At 39.1% G+C, this 14,058-nt stretch overlaps 1 protein-coding gene across 1 annotated transcript in view; it reads left to right on the forward strand.

The window, feature by feature from the left end:
* The first annotated feature begins 9,923 nt into the window (after positions 1-9,923).
* YES1 (YES proto-oncogene 1, Src family tyrosine kinase) overlaps positions 9,924-14,058 on the forward strand; it is a 31,920-nt gene continuing 27,785 nt past the window's right edge. The window contains exon 1 of the mRNA XM_021706013.1: positions 9,924-9,929. The gene's annotated coding sequence lies outside the window, so the exon portion shown is untranslated. The remainder of the gene's footprint in view (positions 9,930-14,058) is intronic.

Genomic DNA, 14,058 nt, shown 5'->3' on the forward strand with positions numbered 1-14,058 from the left:
GTACCAAGTATATACACAGTCGTGTGTCACTTTGTAGACAGGGATGTGTTCTGAGAAGGGTGTCATTAGGCGAGTTTGTCATTGTGTGAACAGCATGCATTGTACTTATACAAACCTAGATGGTAGAGCTTGCTACACACCTAGACTATGTAGTATAGCCAATTGCTCCTAGGCTACAAACCTGTACAGCATGCAACTGTACTGAATGCTGTAGGCAGTTATAACAATGGTATTTGTGTACCTAAACATATCTAAATGTAGAAAAGGTACAGTAAAAATATGGTATTATATTCTTATAGGACCACCATCATATATGTGGCCCCTCCTTGACCAAAGTGTCACTCTGCCACATGTGACTGTATATATTAGTGATGAACAATTGAAAATAGAAATAAAGTAATACAATTTATAGTGACATACAAAATGAAATGCCTAGAGATAAATTTAGCAAAAATTAGAAAAGACCTGTACACTGAAAACTACAAAACATTGCTGAGAAAAATCTTTAAAGGTCTAAGTAAATGAAGTACTACATTCATGGATCAAGAGGAGGTCAATATTCTTAAGATATCAGTTCTCCCCAAATTGATCGATAGATCAGAATAATCCCAGCCAAAATCTAAGCAGGCATTTGTGTAGAAATTGGAAAACATTCTAAAATGTGTGTGAAAATGAAAAGATGCTGGTGCATGGTTTGGCAGATTTTTGCAAACCAAATCTGGCCTACTGCCTGTTTTTAGAAATTGCTTTAACACTGCTTCACATAATGTGTTTGTAGGGTGTCTATGGCTGCTTTCTCAGTAAAATGGCAGAATCAAGTAGTTGTATGGTCCACAAAGCTTAAAATATTTTACAGAAAAAATTTGCTGACCTCTGCCCTAGAGTATCCAAAGTAATTTTGAAAAGATGACAAAACTGGAGGACATGTACTCCCAAAATTAGGTAGGACATGTTCTACCTAATTTCAATAGTAATAATGTTATAGTAATGAAGACAGTGTGATAATTGACATGAGCATAGACATATGGGACAATAGAACAAATAGTACAGAAACAGACCCACACGTATATGGTTAATTGCTTTTTGACAAAGATAACAAGGTGATTCAGTGAGAAATGGATAGTTTTTTCCAACAAATGGTAGTAACTGGATGTCAAGTTTAAAAAAATTGAACCTCAGACTTGACTTCACAACATATACTAGGGGTACCCCCCAAAACCGGAATTATCTGATTAAAGTACAGGCTTCCCCTCTAGGTAAGTGTTCTAGGAACCTATCAGTATCAGAGTAACATGCTAGTGTTGTTTTGAGGGGCTGCATTAGGCTTCACTGAATATTTTTTTGGAGATTCTTTCAACGTGTTTGCTCATTTCATGATGGGTAATTTACATGAACAATATGCAGCAGTTCAACTCACCTGCCCACACTGCACTGAGTGTTTTCAGCAGTTTTTGACCAAAAACCGCCCCCCATGCCCTATTGTTCCTATTCACCTTATCTCACCCTGGGTGACTTTTTTTGTTTGTTTCCCCTGATGAAAGAAATTCTCAAAGGGAAATCTTTTTCCAGTGTGGAAGAGGTGAAACAAAAAAACCTGTAAAAGCACTAAAAGGCATCAAAATTGACAAGTTCAAAAACTGTTTTGAGTGGTGGAAAAAGCATCCCAATAGGTGTATTGCATCAAACAGAGAGACTTTGAAGGGAACTTAGGTTTAAATGCATAAGAATAAATATACAATTTTTTAAATAAATAAATTTTAGTTTTTTGGGGATTCTCCCTTGTACAAAATTTGGCTAAAAATGGCTCAATAGGTCTGATGTAAGAGCTCAAACTTACAGATGAAAACATTAGAGAAAATCTTCTGGTTAACAATTATTTTTTTTTTTTTTTTTTTGAGTTGGAGTCTCACTCTGTCGCCCAGACTGGAGTGCAGTGGCCGCTCTCGGCCACCGCAACCTCGACCTGCTGGGCTCCGGTGATCCTTCTGCCTCAGCCTTCCAAGTAGCCGGAATTACAGGCATGCGCTACCACGCCCGACTGATTTTTTATTTATTTATTGTAGAGATGAGGTCTCGCTGCCCAGGCGGGTAGTGAACCCGCAGGCTCAGGCAATCCACTCACTTCAGCCTCCCAAAGGCGCGGGATTACAGGCTGAGCCACCGAGCCCAGCTGGTTAACAATTCTTAGGATACATAAAGCACAAACCATAAAATTAAAGAATTTTAATTGGACTTCATTAAAATAAAAAAATCTAAGGATACTGTTATAAAAATGCAAAGGCAACATATAGACTGGGAGAAAATACTACAATAAATACATCTCAGAAAGAACTTGATTCCAGAATATAGAAAGAATACAGTGTTATAGTAGTAATTATTCTTGTTTCCAGAATGTAACAAAAAAGCTCAATTAAAGTGATTTGAACAGACACTACACAATAGTGGATAAGGATAACAAATAGGCACATGAAAACATGCTAAGTATCAGGTGGTCAGTCATTAGGGAAGTGTACATTAAAACCACAAAGATATTGCTACACACCTGTTAGAATGACTTTTTAAAAAAACAATAGCAGATAACAAATGTTGAGTTATAGGGCAACTGGGACTCTCATTTTGAGTGTGAGAATGCAAAATGTTAATACCACTTTGGAAAAGTTTTGCCGTTTCTCATGAAGTTATACTTTTCATGCAACCCAGCAGTTTCACTCCTAGAAACTTATGTTCACAGAAAAACCTATAGGTATATGTTCATACTGGGTCTATTTGTGATTTTCAAAAACTGGAAAAAACTAATACGTCCCTCAATTGGGAATGAATAAACGCACTGCAGTATATGTGCCTTGAAATAGTATTCAGCGGTCAAAAGAAGGGAAGTGCTGTTAACCTGCAGAAACATGGATGGATCTCAAATGCATTATGCTAAGTGAAAGAAACCAGAATCAAACATACTGTATGATTCCAATTGCGTGGTATAAGAGTAGAAAACAGATCAGTGGTTTCCTAGGATTGGGAGGAGAGGTTGACTACAAGGGGTGGTATCATGGGATTGATGGAAATGCTTTTTCATTGAGGTAGTAGTTACATAAGGGTATATATTTGCCAAAACTTGTAGACCCGCGGGCGCAGTGGCTTATACCTGTAAATCTCAGCACATTGAGAGGCCAAGGACAGAGGCTTGCCAGAGCTCAGGCATTCGAGACCTGGGCAACATAGCGAGACCTCATTTCTACAATACATCAAAAAAATCAGCTGGGCGTGGTGGCGTGCGCTGTTGTCCCAGGTACTTGGCGCGGGGAGGGGCTGAGGTGGAAACATCACCTGAACTCATCAGGTCGAGGCTGCACTGTATTCCAGCTTAGGTGACAGAGTGAACTTTTTTTTTTTTTTAGAGTTACCATCCAGCGTAACCACACCTGCCTTTTTTTTCTTTTTTTTGAGTTGGAATCTCACTCCGTCGCCCAGACTGGAGTGCAGTGGCCGCTCCCGGCCACCGCAGCCTCGACCCGCTGGGCTCCGGCGATCCTTCCACCTCAGCCTTCCCAGTAGCCGGAATTACAGGCATGCGCTACCACACCCGGCTGATTTTTTGATTTATTGTAGAGATGGGTCTCGCTCCCCAGGCGGGTCTCAAACCCGCGGGCTCAGGCAATCCGCTCACCTCAGCCTCCCAAAGGCGCGGGATTACAGGCTGAGCCACCGAGCCCGGCTACACCCACCTTTTTTGTTTGTTTGTCTTGCTTTTGGTTTTGAGTCGGAGTCTCACTTCATCCCCCAGGCTGTGCAGTGGAACGCTCCTGGACACCGCAGTCTCGACCTGCTGGGCTCCGGCGATCCTTCCGCCTCATCCTTCCAAGTAGTGGAAACTAATGGTGTGCGCTACTACGCCCGGCAAGTATTTGATTTATTGTAGAGAGGAGGTCTCGCCAAGTTGCCCAGGCTGGTCTTGAACACGGGGGCTCAGACAGTCCTTTCGCCTCGGCTTCCTGAAATGCCGGGATTACAGGCTTGAACCACCACGCCAGGCTTTTTATTTTTATTTTTATTTTTTTTAATTTATAGAAACGAAGTCTCGTTGTATTGCCCAGGCTAGTCTCACACTCCTGGACTCAAGCGGTCTTCACGCCTCAGCCTCTCAAAGTGCTGGCATTATAGGCGTGAGCCACTGCACCCCACCATCCTAATTTTTTTAATGGATTTTTTTCTTTTTTTTTTTTTTTGAGTTGGAGTCTCACTCACTCAGACTGGAGTGCAGTGGCCGCTCCCAGCCACCGCAGCCTCGACCTGCTGGGCTCCCGCGATCCTCCCACCTCAGCCTTCCAAGTACCTGGAACTACAGGCGCACGCCACAGCGCCCGGCTGGTTTTTGTGGTTTTAGTGTAGGGACTGCATTCCAGCTTAGATGACAGAGTGAACCCTGTTGCCCAGTCTGGTCTTGAACCCCCGGGCTCATGCCGTCTTTTCGCCTCGGCCTCCCAAGTGCTAGGTTTGCAGGATGAGCCGCCGTGCCCGGTCTAATGGATTTTTTTAAAGTGAGCAACTGGGCTGGGCGCGGTGGCGTACACTGTAATCCTAGCACTTTGGGGAGGCCTAGATGAATCGCTTGAGCCCACGAGTTGGGGACCAGCCACGGCAGCATAGTGAGACCTCGTCTCTTCAAAAAATACAAAAAAATGTAGGGCGTGGTGATGCACGCCTGTAGTCCCACCTACTCGGAGGATGAGGCGGAAGGATCACGTGAGCCCAGCATCCGGCGCTGCGGTGAGTCAAAGTCGCGGCGCTGTTCCAGCCTGGGTGTCAGAGTGAGACCTTGCCTTTAAAAAAAAAAAAGGTAAGAAACTGGCCCATTGGAGGGTTATAAATGGGAGAGGATCCTCATGGTGTCTTAGTGATAGACAATCTTAACTTAGGTTGCTAATGAATCTTATCTAAGTGTAGAAATAATAATTTACTTTAGGTGAGAGGTTTGTTGAAATGCTTGTGGTAGATTTTGGTCAGTTAGACAGTGGTAAAGATGTTTGGAAACTATCCAAGTCCTGACCATTATTTCTTTTAGTAAACTAGAAATTCATGGCTTCTTTTGATTTCTATACTTGTGTTATAAATGTGTTTGGCATCAACTTTAGCCCGATGCATTTTATGTTGTCAGAAACCTTTTGATATCGGTAGATTTCAGTGCCAAAGCTTTCTACATAGAGTAAAAATGCAAAAGATGGCTGCACAGAACATTTCAATCCTAACCATAAAAGATAGCTGCCCAGAACATTTGGATCCCAACCAGACCCATGTATACATGGGCTTCTGAGGGAAAAGAGAAAGATTTAGAAGTGTTTTCCAGGATGTGGAACAACTGAAATTCACATTCATTGTCGGTAGGGATGCAAAATGTTACAGCCTCTATTAGAAAATGGTTTAGGAGCTTCTTATGGTAAAAGTATATTTATAAAGCAGTTCTATTCATAGATATTGCTGGGGTGGTAAGAGAATGACACCTTTTGGGAGATGACCAAAATATTGTATATTGTGATTCAGGTGTTGGATGCACAGTTTTATATATTTGCCTCAAATATATACCTCAAAGTTGATTTTATTTATTTATTTACTTTTTGTGTCAGAGTCCCTGTCCCCAGGCTGGAGTGCAGTGGCACCTCTTGGCCACTGCAACTTGGACCTGCTGGACTCAGGCCTCAACCTCCAAGAAGCTGGAACTACAGGTGCACCACCACACCCGGCTAATTTTTTGTGATTTATTGTCAAGACAGAGTCTCACCAAGTTGCCCAGGCTGGTCTCAAAGTCCTGGGCTCAGGCAGTCCTCTCACCTCAGCCTTCCAAAGTGGGATTACAGGCATGAGCTACCGCACCTGGCCAATTTTATTTTATTTTATTTTATTTTATTTATTTACTTATTTATTTTTGAGGTAGAGATGTGGTTTTGCCAAGTTGTCCGGGCTGGTCTCAAACCTGCTGACTCAGGCAATCCACTCACCTCAACCTCCCAAAGTGCTGGGATTACAGACTGAACCACCAAGCCCAGCCGATGCTGATATTTTTAAAAAGAACATTTTAGGTAGAGAATTTCTGATAGTGTCTGATAGAAGAGACTCCCATAGTTTTTAAAATAAGTTCATAATACGAAAAAATGTTTAGCAGAAATATTCAAATTGATACTTAAAGCTTTGTTTTCCAGCAAATATTTATGCATGTATCAGTATTAAGTTGTTTGCAAAAGATACTGATTTTACTTTATACACTATGAATTTTACAAGTTTAAGAATATATATTATGAAAATACTTTGATTTATGTAAATACTTTGAGGGAGGTTTGGAATTTTTTTGCTGTTGTTATGCTATTTAATCCTTTTATGTTGAGAAGAGATTTAATATATTAACCATTGTCATGTGATTTGAATAGTGTATCATTTAAAATTCTTCAGCTGCAAGTAGCAGAACCAAAATAAAACTGGCTTATATAGTAGTCATTTGTTGTCATATGATAAGATTTCTGGAACTAAAGTATAGTTTAGGGTTATGTAATTCAATACATTAGCCACATCATCAGGGTCCTAAGTTCCCTTCCATCTGTCTGTCCTCCTGTTCTTAGTACATTGGTGTGTTCTCTGAAGGATACTTGGTGGTCTCAGGATGGCTGCCCGTATCATAGATGATAACATCTACAGAAGGAAAATGGAATATTCCTGTCTTGTAGTCCTTTTTGCAAGTGAGGAAAACTTCCTAGATGTCCATGGTCATGACTCAACTAGCTAACTGGCAAGGGAAATAAGACTGCATACATGACTTAAATAAGTAATTACTTACTATCCAGGACTGTACAGGTACTGAGCTCCACTGCAGGACTTGACAGATGGAAGGAGGGTAAACAAAATCAGAACTGTCTTTCAAAGAAGGAGAAGGGCTGTTGTGTAACCAAGTGTCTGGATCAGTGAACTAGATAAAGAAATGATAGAAAATATCTCAATAATAAGCACATATTCTCAGCTTATGAAGGTGTTACATTCCAAAAATTATCTTTGTTTTCATGGCCTACTCCTTAATTCATTGTTCAGTTTACTGCAGTTTAGTATTTGTATTCATGACATTAAGAAATACTCTTGGTACCTCCCACTGTAGGAGCTTTTCTGTCCTTTCAATAAATCCTGCTTTCTAAAAAAAAAAGAAAGAAAGAAATACTCTTGGTAAAGTCACCAGTGAACTCTTAATTACTGATCAGCTGGACTTTTAAAAAGTCATTTTAATGCCACTTGACTTCATTTTGGTCTTTAACACTATTAGATATTTTCTTTCTGAAAGCTCACCTGTTTTTTCCACTATTCTGTTTTACTTATTAAAATTTGTTAAATTATAAAATACTTTAAACAAAAAGAATTATATTTATTATCCATGTTTAACACATTAACATTTTTGTCCATTTGCCTCAGATTTCTTTTTTTAATATCTTTCTTTTTTTCAGTTGGGATCTCACTCTTTTGCCCAGGCTGAGTGCAATGGCACATCACAGCTCAACACAGCCTCAAACTCCTGACCTCAAGTGATTTTCCCATCTCAGTGTCCTGAGTAGCAGTGACTACAGGTGTGCGCCACCACACCCAGCTAATATTTTGATTTTTTTTTATAGAGATGAGGTCTCACTATACTGCCCAGATTGGTCTTGAACTTTTGGGTTGAAGCATTCCTCCTGCCTTAGCCTCCCAGAGTGCTGGGATTACAGGAATGGGTCACCATGCCTAACCTCATGTTTCTTTCAAGGAAAAAAAAAATGCTACACATATCTATACATAGATGAAACTCTTTCCCAACTCATTCCACTGTCTTTTCTATCTAAAAGATTATGTTTTTATATTTATGAAATTATTCCCAACTCTAGTTTCTGCTTAACTAATTTCTTTATCCTTGTGTGTAGTCATCCTCCAACATTGTATTAAATCTTTGATTCTCTCTAAATCTGTACATTGCTTGAGTTTTGTTATCTTCAAAGGATTCTTTTAAATCTTGAAACCGTGAAACTCTGGTTGTAACATATTAAACATGGGCTTTAAACATATTATCAGGCCTCTACTACACTGCACAACATGAACCTAAAAGATGAACCTAAAACAAACATCTGAAACTGGTCCAAAAAACATGTTCCTGTCTTCTCTACCTCATTTGTGGTGTTACTTTCCACTTGGCCCAAACTAGAAACTTGAGAGTCAGCCAACCCTTATCGCAAATATAGTAACTACTTTTAAAGGGTTCAGTAAATTGGGTAGAATGAGTAAATGACTCATCCTCCTTCATATCTCCTCTTTCCACATTCAGCTGATCATCTAGGCTTGTTTCTTCTACTTTCTCTATACCCCTCATTTTCTCCCCTTATCTTGGGCCTCACAATGTTCCTGTGGTTGTCTTTTCTCACATGGATCATTGCAATAGTTGAATAACTTGTCTAACTGCTACTATTATTTTTTCTTTTCCAGTTTATATAATTAATTATTTTGTCATAAATATTTTAAAACATTTGTCTTTTCCTGCTATTTGCCTAAAAAAGAATTCTTATTCATCTCAAGTCTAAAAGTTATTGCCTAACAAATACTTTTCCTTATAAATTCTCCTCTAGCTGCTTGTCCTACCATACTCACAGTTTTCTTTTCCCCAAGTAAACCATATTTTCAAGCATCTGAGCCATTCTGCATGCTTCTCATTCTTCCTAGAATATCCTGTTTTCTCTATCCCAAGTCTCCATTTCTTCAGATGCCACTTACTTTGCAGAACTTTCTTTCCTAAGCACTTAAGACAGAGGTGATAATTTTTGCTGTATTCCCATGGAATTGTGGACATACCTTCTCTACTCTAGCATTTTTCTTCCAATTCAGCATTTTCTACATTTTACAATACTGTATTATTATTATTTTTTTTTTGAGTTGGAGTCTTACTCCATTGCCCAGGCTAGAGTGCAGTGGCACGCTCACAGCACCCCAGAGTCTACCTGCTGGGCTCCCGTGGTCCTTCCACCTCAACCTTCCAAATAGCCGGTAACACATGTAGGCATGTGTTACCACGCCCAGCTAGTTTTTGATTTATTGTAGAGATGAGGTCTCGCCAAGTTGCCTGGGCTGGTCCCGAACTTGTGGGCTCAGGCAGTCCAATCACCTCGGCCTCCCAAAGTGCTGGGATTATAGGCTGAGCCACTCAGCCCAGCCTTATTGTGACCTTTTTACTAGAAGGGACCATTTCTTGTCATTCCCATTTCCTTTTACAGTGCCTAATGTGCATTGATAATAAATATATATAAGTCAGTAGCTTGGACCTTGGAAGAGATTTCCTCATATAAACGTTTAAAATGATTTTACATTTCTAAGACAGCCCATAAAAATCAGTTTAATTCATATTGTACCTGAAGTTTACTAAAAAATGTAAACCACATCTGTTTTTTGGGGTGTTTTTTTTTTTTTTGAGTTGTGGTTTCACTCTGTAGCTCAGTCCAGAGTGTAGCAGCACGATCACAGCTCACTGCAGCCTCAGACTCCTGGGCTCAGGCTATCCTTCCACCGCAGTGTCCCAAGTAGCTGGGACTACAGGTGTGCACTACCACGTCTGGTTGATTTTTTAATTTTTTGTAGAGATGAGGTCTTACCATGTTGTTTAGGTTGATCCTGAACTCCTGGGCTCAAGCAATTCTTCTGCCTTGGCCTCTCAAAATGCTGGGATTACAGGTGTGACCCACTGCGCCTGGCCACATCTGATGTTAATAATAACATTTGTGAACAGCAGTGATGAGCAGTAATGATGATCCTATGCATTGGTACTGGGTTGCTAGTGGAACTGGACTGAAAATGATGGGCTATTCCTGGAGCTATTGGGAGGGGCAAGTGGATAGATGTGAGGGGTTGGGCCAGAGATTGTGGGTTAATAAAAAAAGCCTGGAGGACAGGTTGAGCATGGTAATGGAAGACTAGTTAGGGTAAGGTAAAAAAGATACGACTTTTGAAGGAAGCGGACCTAAAGTTAGGAATGTTGTCATGTAGAGAGGTTACTAAGGAGAAGGTGAGGATGAGAAATCCAGGAAACTGGGATTGGAAACAGGTGGGAGTGTAATTACAGGAACCTCTGATGTGAGTTGATATGGTATTTCTCAATTGACTGCCTGTCAGAATTTAAAATTATAATAGTTACTGGCTTTCCCTTTTGATTTTTTTCTTCTTCTTTTAAAGTCTAATTATGTAACAGGCAATAGTATTTTGTTAATATTTAGGCTTTGCATCTAGGTAATTTTGCAAATCACTTTTGCTGACTTCTTTTATTTTTGCAATTCAACTTTTTATTTTATTTTTTTATTTTATTTTTTTATTTTTAAGGTGAAGAGCAGTGCTTGACCCATACCTTGGGGCTGGCAGACCCCTCCTCCCAATTTAAGATATTTTGTGAATATATTTTGATCGTTGGTTAAAAATTTTCCTTTCAGCCCTGAGTATTGAATCAAAAATTTTCAGTCTGATAAACAAAGAAATGTATATTCATTTGTATTTTTGGAAGACTTGGAAAGTTGGGATATATTTTCATATGTTAATTGACCTTTCCTATTTCTTTTGTGATTTCCTCTTGATAGTTTTTTTCTGCTTTTCTGTGGGGTTAGCTTTTTCTTTTCATGCATTAGAGTTGTCTGTATTAAGAATTTCAGCCAAATTCCACATGTGTAGTTTTATGTGTGTATTGAGAGAGCAAGAAAAAACATGAGCAAGTACAAAGGTGTTTTTCCTATTTTTCTTATCTTTAGCTTCCCTTAAGCTTTTGTTCCCATCCCTGCCCCCTAGGTCGAAGTTATGCAATCATATTGGTTAGTCTTTTCCTTTAAGGTTTTTACTTGCACAGTATACTTTAAAAGACTTCTCCAACCCTAGATTTTGAAACTACTTACTTACCTTTGTGTTTTTCTAATACTTTTAGACTCAATTGCATTTTATATGTTTAGCTTATCATTCCCTCCCAGTATTTTCAGTATACAGTCATCTCTTTGTCCTTGGGATATTGGGTTCAGAACTTTTCTGTGGATACCAAAATCCAGATCTCAAGTCCTTGATGTAAGATGATATATTTGCGTATAACCTACACACATCTCTCTTTATATTTTAAATCATTCCCTAGATTATCTATAATACCTAATACAGTGTAAATAGCTGTTATACTGTGTTGTGCAGGGAGTAGTGACAAAGACAAAAAGTATGAACATGTTCATTACAGATGCATTTATTTCACGAAATATTTTTGATCCTCATTTGGTTGAAACCGTGGATAGAGAACCCAGAGATGTGGAGGGTTGACAGTATATTCAAATTTCCAGACTCAATTATGTTTCGATAGATGTACTTAAATGTCACATCTTTAGAACCTACCCATTTAAGGCAATGATCTGAAAACCCAACTCTGAAGTTTTGATACTGCTTCTGTTTTAATATTTATAGCTATATTTTAAGTTACTATTATACAGTTGAGGTTGTAAATGTTCAGTCTTTCAGAATTTATGAGGTAGTCATCACTTAATTTTTTTCAATGTCATAGGAAGAAAAAAACTATACAAATAAGGATGACCTTTAAAAGTAAGCAAACTGATGAAATCTACATTAGTGCTTCTTCAGAAAGTGAATAGAGTAATGTAGATTCTGTAATTTTAGTAAGTCTGGGATATGCAAGTCACACTGGGTATGGCGGGTGAGGGATGAGCAAAGCACAACTCTTGCTTCAAGGAATGCATTGTCACTAATTTGGAAGAGGGTTGGGAATTAGACCAGTAAGCAAAAAGCAAAATGGAATAAAGTAGAGTCTCATACAAAAATCTTCCCAGAAGTAGGACATTGGTGGTTTTAAGGAAAAAGATATTTTACCACATACAAGGAAAACCTGAATGGAAAAGTAACATTTGTGATGACCATCAATGAATGGATATAATTTTAGCAGGTAGAGATTTGGGGAAAGTATTCTGGACAGAGGCAATTCTAGGAAGAAAACAAATGTGAAAGGGCATATGCATTGTAATTCCGGCTACTCAGAAGGCTGAGGCGGAAGGATCGCTGGAGCCCAGGAGGTCGAGGCTGTGGTGGCTGGGAGCGGCCACTGCACTCCAGTCTGGGCGACAGAGTGAGACTCCAACTCAAAAAAAAAGAGATAACGGGGGGGGGGGGGTATGTGTGTAAAATATGTATAAGAAAATAGGAGATAAGATTAGAGAGGCTGGAGTCAAATTTGGTAAGCATTGGGGTAAGTCTATTAACAGCAAAGGAAAAAGACGTAGATCTACTTTATCCTGTTTGGTAGCCACTAGCCTCTTGTGGATATTAAGCCCTTGAAATGTGTCTAGTCCAAATTGAGATGTGCTGCAAGTACAAAATGTACACTGGATTTCTAAGACTTAGTATGAAACAATAAAAATGAATGTGGTGATTACATGTTGAAATAATTGTTTTAGATGTAGTGGGCTAAATAAAATATTAAAGTTAATTTTACCGGTTTGTGCTTTTTAAATGTGAATACATTTAAAAATCAGAAAATTAGTACATTTATAATTAAATTTCAAAAATTTTAACTTTACATTTGTGACATATTCCTATTGCATAGTGCTGGCATAGACAGAAAGAATTTGGAGTATTTGCTAGTACATGCTGTGTGTCATGTTGTCTAGAACTTATAATAAAGTTAAATTATTCCTCATAGTAGGTGATACTTTTTTAAGTAATGGGTGCAGAGAGGTTAAGCAATGCATTATATCTAACATAACTTTGCTACTAAATAGGAAGCCAGGGTTCAAAGTTAGGCCTCTTTGGCTTTAGAGCCCATGATTTTCTCAACATACTGTGGCATGTTGCCATTGGACTATTAAAAATAGAGTCTGTGCCATTGCCTTACATAGACTCTGGGTGTGATTATGTGCATTTTGAGCTATGGCTGTCACCATGTTTCCTGGCTTTGGCCTCCTTCCCTACCTTGGGGAGGTAAATCTCCTCTTTCTTTCTCTTTCTCTAATTTGCTTTTTAAATAAACTATATTTTCTAATCTAAAAAAAAAAAAGTAATTGAGATGGAGAATGATGTGATTGGAGTGGAACTTTAGCAGGATTGTAGTAAAGATAAGTGAAGGAAAGATACTGTTACAAAAGTGGACACGAAAAAACCCAGAATTTATTTATAAAAAATTGTCTATTTATTCTTAAGTTTTTAAACTTCAAAGTACTCTCCAGTTGATGCAGTATATCTATCAAGATGGGTTTTTTACTGCTCAAAACAGTTTTTGAACTCATCAATTTTTTTTTTTTTTTTTCATTAATCAGTATTTTTTATTATGGTTTTGTGGGGTACAGTTAAGGGTTAGGTGTACAATGACGTTTCATTCAGGCACCCTGAACTCATCAATTTTTATGCCTTTTAGTGCTTCTGCTGTTTTTTGTTTCACCCCTTCCACATTGGCAAAATGTTTCCCTTTTAGGACAGTTTTCGTACAGGGGAAACAAAATTTTAAAAGTTGCTTGGGATGAGATAGAGTGGATAAGGCGGATGGGACACAAGAGTCATGGCATTTTTTATCAAAAACTGTTGAACAGGCCAGGTGCATTGGCTCACACCTAATCCCAGCACTTTGGGGGGTGGAGTTAAGAGGACTGCCTGAGCCGAGGGGTTCAAGACCAGCCTAGGCAACTTGGTACGATGTCATCTCTACAATAAATCAAAAAATCATCAGGCACTGTGGCTCACACCTACATGTAGTCTCAGTTACTTGAAAGACTGAGGTGAAAGGATTACCTGAGCCCATCAGGTCAAGGCTGTGGTAGCTGGGCAACAGAGTGAGACTTCGACTCAAAAAAACCCCCAAAAACATGATGAACACTCAGTGTGGCATGGGTAGGTGCACTTGTAAATCACCCATCATAAAATGGGCAAGCACTTGCAAGAAAAAAAATTCACTGAAGCCATACACAGCCTCTCACAACAATGCTAGCTGGTACACTGATGGCAGTGGCTTTTCAGAACACTTAACTTTCAGGGGAAGCCTGCAGTACAAGGGGCCTGCCTTCC

Source organism: Carlito syrichta, unplaced genomic scaffold, assembly GCF_000164805.1.
Source record: "Carlito syrichta isolate Samal-C Ts95f unplaced genomic scaffold, Tarsius_syrichta-2.0.1 Scaffold314876, whole genome shotgun sequence".
In the NCBI taxonomy this organism is placed as follows: domain Eukaryota; kingdom Metazoa; phylum Chordata; class Mammalia; order Primates; family Tarsiidae; genus Carlito; species Carlito syrichta.